Source organism: Dermochelys coriacea, chromosome 1 (genome assembly GCF_009764565.3).
Source record: "Dermochelys coriacea isolate rDerCor1 chromosome 1, rDerCor1.pri.v4, whole genome shotgun sequence".
Taxonomy (NCBI): Eukaryota; Metazoa; Chordata; order Testudines; family Dermochelyidae; genus Dermochelys; species Dermochelys coriacea.
In genome coordinates, this window is record NC_050068.2 from 273,225,370 (window position 1) to 273,230,553 (window position 5,184).

Sequence of the window (5,184 nt, forward strand, 5' to 3'; positions counted from 1 at the left end):
CCACAACTGGACCTGAAGACAGCAGGGGACCATAGTTTCAATTGTAAGGCATGGCCTTGTGCAGTAGGGGAATCTGTAGGACGCAAGTTGTAGCTGTATCCATGAAACTGTGCACTGCTCCCAAATCAATGAGAGCGTGGTAGAGGAGAATCCATCTGAGGGTCTCCTGGGATGTGAAGCTAGACAGGCTCCTGCAAATGAGAAGGCCCTGAATGGGGGGCTGCTGATTAGAGTATGGGGAAGGTCTCTTCTCATGGTCCAGGTCAGTTTCCCCCACCTGTCCTAGGCTAGCTTGTTTGCCCAAGCTCCTCAGCATTCATACTGGGCAAGCCAAGATGACAGCAGAGACACAGGCAGCACCATTCTTTTACTTCAGGTATGTGTCATTGACAAGCCAGATGCGCTTGCATGGGTTCAGTGGGCAATACAGAAGCTGAGGTCATGGTATGCAGCAATGCGACAACTCACTGGTGCAGCGCCTCTTGCTGGTCATCTGGGAATTAGCTCTTTTCCAACTTCGGATGGCCTCCTCCTGGCCGGTGTCTCATCTGCCTCACACCCCCGTGTCCCTCCTGGACCCCAGTGCCCTTTATCTTGGGCAGCAATTCTGCCCCAGCAATACCCCCATACTCTAGGTCTCCCCACACAGGGGAACCCCCAACCCTCTAAACCCACCTTGCCTCAGTGGCTACTGGCAGTCATCATCTAGCCTCCGCTCACTAGGGCAGACTGCAGTCTATAACGGCCACTCATCATCAGCAAGGGGTTAGGACCTGCTACCTTTGCCTATCCCTGGGCTGTATATCTGGAGCCTTCCCACTCCAAGACTAGAGTGAGATTCTTCCAGTTTCTGGCCCCCAGCCCTCTTATAAGGGCCAGCTGGGCCCTGATTGAGCTGGCCACAGCTGTGGCTGCTTCCCCAATCAGTCTAGGCTTTCACAGCTGGAGCCCTCTGCAGGGCTGCTTTTAACCCCTCTTCTTCAGGAGTAGGGTAGCTGCTCTGCTACAGAGGGCCTGTAGGGAACTTCTTTTCTTCTCCCTTTGTTCTTTCAGTTCATTATCTATGCAGATGGTAAAATCCACAAGACTTCTAGGCATCTCTGTGTAAGGGGACTGTTGCCCCTTACTGACATTCAGTGGGGGTGTTTTAGTTGCTAGCTCCCAGTACTAAAAGGGGGAAGGGTCAATGGGGAATCAGGACCCTGAGACTGACAGCCCCCAGGAACAATGGGGAGAGGCCAATGCTCCAGGTCAGCCTGAATGACAGGGCAAGCAGGCTAATCAGGAGGCCAGGGAGGTCCTGTCCTCTGTGTGAGCCGGATTTGTCTGGGTCAGACAGAGTGGGGCCAAGCTAAGGAGAAAGCAGGTGCTCAAACTGAGCTGGGGAGCAGAGCTGGGCCAGATCTAGAGGGATCAGAAAAGCAGCCCAGAGAGAGCAGACCCTGTCCTGGGAGTAGAATTGCAGCCCCAAAGCCAGAGGCACAGCCCAGAGAGAGCAGACTTGCCCTGGGAGCAGAGCTGCAGCAACCAGAGCCAGAGGGGCCAGAGAAGCAGCCTACGAAGCAGGTCAGTGCTGGGAGCAGAGTCACAGAAGCAGCCTGCAGAGCAGATCTTTCCTGGGAGCTGAGCGAAGCAACCAGAGCCAGAGGGGCAGAGAAGCAGCCCAGGGAGCTGGAGGCAGAGCAGCAGCAGTAGCAGTGCTGAGACAGAGTGGTGGAGCTGGGGCTGGAGCAGTCCGGAGCTGGCTGCGGTGAGCAGCTGGGGAGAGCGAGGAGGACCCTGGGCAGGGAGACACCTCAGCCAAGAGGCTCTGCAGGCCAGGTTTGGAACATAACCCCGACAGGGTGGGGGCGACACTGGGAAGAAGGGTCCTACCACTTAGAGCCTGAGAGCATGTGGCCACCACCAGAGCAAGTGTCCAACCCACAGCATCCCTGCAGCACAGCCAGGGTCTGAGAAGGAGGCCTAGGCCTTACAAAGAACAGACTGTGAACTGCCCTGACATTCCAGAGACACTGTCTGTGGTGTTCCCTGCACAGAGCGGGTTGATGTGTTTCCTTTAACCTTTCCCATTTTTTCTGTTAAAATTAATTGTTGATTAAATAACTTGCATTTGCATTAACTTGTATGTAATGGTCAGTGGGTCAGAGAAGTGCCCAGTGCAGAGAGAGTACCCTGGAGTGGGGACACCCTAGCCCCTGTCCTAGGTGACCACAGCAGGATTGGGAGTCGAGTCCCCCAGGAATCCTGGGCCCAGCCTTGTTGGGGTTACAAAGATTCTGCCAGGCAGGAGAGTGGAAAGGGAGCCCTCAAGGGCAGGGAGGCCACGGGGTAAAGGAAGTGAGAGCGAGGACTGAGATCCTTTTGCTATCCCACTTCACTGGGGTAGTGCAGTAAGCCAGGAAAGTTCCTCACAATAGCGGGACTATTCCCCCGCTTACATCTACATGGGCCAGCTCATCTTTGATTTCTTCCTGTGAGCTCCAGTAGAAGTGGTATATAGACATTGCTTTGTTCCACTCTGTATCCATCAGGAGGCTGCAGAAGTGTGCAGCATAGGAGGCCTCTGTGCCTTGGTCCTTCCAGAGTCTCCTTGGTGTGACCTTGGCCATTCAAAGTCAGGGTGGGTCATCAAAGACAGTTGACGCTGATTTGGAAAAAGGGTGTCCCATTTCCAGCCAAGGGGAGGCCCACTCTAATACATCTCTAATCAGCAGGCTGATTACCAAGCTCACCTTAAAAGGTCAGAAGCATAGGTTTGGGGATGCATCAGAAACAGAAGGTGGCCTTGGCTCATGAAACCCCAGAACCACCAGCCTTTCCCATCGAACCATTTAGGCAAGGGTTTCGCAGGGCCTGTTTGAGGCAAGGCACTGTAGGCTGTATGCAGTGCGGTGTTCTCAGCACTGAGCTGCCTCATTTGTCCTGCAACCACTGGTTGTCCGAGGTCAGCTGCGCAACTTGGGCTTGCAGGGCTTGATTATCATCCAGGAGGCAGAGGGCCCATTGGGTGAGTTTGATGCTTCTGGTGCCTGTGACTGTGCTGCTGGGTGCATCCTCCTTGCACCAGGCTCCATCCCATAGGGTTATTGTGGTCCAAACAAGTTGTTACAGCCGACTCATGCATGCCCAGATTGAGTAGTTGGAGCCAGTCTGTGTCATGAGACAGTCAAGAGTCAGCAGAGGTCAGAAGCAGGAGAAAAACTGGAGATCAGAACCACAAGTCAGGAACCAGGGTCAAGCTGGGTCAGGATACTAGAGGGTCAGAGGCAAGTGACAAACTGGAAGTCAAGAACCATAGGTCAGATGCCAAGAGTCAAGCCAGGTCAGAATGCCAGGAGTTCAAGCCACAGAAGCTTGGTAGTAGGGAGCAGGAGCACACAGTCCTGACCAGGACAGAGCCCAGTTGAGACAGCTTCCTGTTCCTGCTGCTGGGTTAAGTAGGGCCAGCAGACCAATCAGCCACTCTAGGACTCCATCAGTTGTGTCTCAGGGCAGAGCCTCTGACTGGGGGTGAGCTTATGAGTCTCAGGTAAGCTATTGCTAGTATCCTTCAGGTGAAGGGTTGGTGTATGACTGCTTCCATGAACCTTGCTAGCCCAGATTTACGCCCCATGGGTCATGAAATGAGCTGGGGTGTGTGTACAAACCTAGTGATGTTGGTTGGACTTTTGACTGCTGCTGTTTTTAGGTATATAAATTAAACAAAGGAAACCCTCGCAGATACAACTGAATTCCTTTCATTAAAGCACCTTATTGCCGAATTTGACAAAGCACAGTTTATTAATGTGACTGCAAGAATTGCATAATTTGACTGCAAAAATAATTGCTTTAGCGATATCAACTATCTCTTCAAGCGCAAGGCTTTTAAAATCATCTAATCATCTTGTCATACTTCTTAAACTGAAGCATTAGTAACTTGATCAAGGGCTAGAATGCAGTTGAGACCTTCAGCCTTAATTTAATCTGATTCCCTGCTGACACTGAGTTGAAAAACATAATAAATATTATTAGGTTTACAGTGATTTCCTTGAATAATGAATTTAATAAAGCAGCTTGGTTTTCTTTCAGTGGGCCAAAATTTGTAAAGTTTAGGATCTGAAACCTAAACAGCTTTCTATTAATGAAACTAAAAGTCAGTATGAAAGTGGTATTAAAGTACAGTATACAATGATGAGCCTGTGGTTTCAAGGGCTCACCTGCAAAATTTTGAAGGAATCTAGAGCTCCTTATGAAGTAAACTTTTGTGAAGGGCAACACTTGTAAGTGAACACGAGTGTCCTGTAATTGTAACTGAAGAGGAGAAATACAGATTTTTTTTTTTATATGAAATGTTTGTTTAGGGCTAGTTGTGGCTCAGATAGATGCACAGAGGCATTAGGAAACACACACCCTATCCACACATCATTGGGGGAGATATGCAGAGGCTGTGTGCCTAATACTCCCAACGCCAAGCAGATGGAGTGGAATGGACTAAGCCTTGGTTCCAGATCCCCAGTGACCTGGCCAGCACAGCTGAGTGGGCATCAGGGGTATAATTTGCTGGTAAGGGCCAGGAGTGGATTACCATTCCTATGAGAGAGGAGGGAGCAGGGAAGGAATTGGCACAGTTCCATCCCTTGGCTGCTCCTGAGATGGTGCTGCTTAGTCAGGGCTACTTGGTAAATAGACAGTCGAGCCCAGTGTTTCTCACCCTTTTTGATACCAGGGACTAGTTTACTGCCTTCTTAAACTGTGTCAGGGAGACTTCAGGGACTGGCACTGGTCCATGGGGGTGAAATTCACTTTATTTCCAAAAAGCCAAAGAAAATGGCCTTCATACCAGTGAAGTGGTGAGGAGCTGCAGTGCTTACATTCACCCTTCCCCAAACCTGGAGCATGAGTAAGAAATTGCTGTGCAGCTGCCCATAGCCTTTATTCCAGGCTAGAATAGAAGCTGCAGCCCCACTGTCCCATCTGTCTGATCCAAAGCCATTGTAACCACCAGCAGTCTTTCTGTTGCCTTCAATGGGCTTTGGATTGGGACTGTAAAGAGTCATAGATTTAGAAGCGGGAAGGAACCGTCCTGACCATCTAATCCAACGTCCTCCGTAACTCGCAGACATAGGTGCTGGAACTAGGAGTGCTGAGAGAGGCTGCCACATCCCCTGGCTTGAAGTGGTTTCCATCAGATACAGGGTTTAC

At 50.7% G+C, this 5,184-nt stretch overlaps 1 long non-coding RNA gene across 1 annotated transcript; it reads left to right on the forward strand.

Moving 5' to 3' along the window:
- Positions 1-593: 593 nt before the first annotated feature.
- On the forward strand, positions 594-4,947 carry LOC122457805. Its single transcript, XR_006277479.1, has 3 exons — positions 594-799; positions 2,563-2,568; positions 4,937-4,947. It is a non-coding gene; the product is annotated as an uncharacterized LOC122457805 (long non-coding RNA).
- The last annotated feature ends 237 nt before the right edge of the window (positions 4,948-5,184 follow it).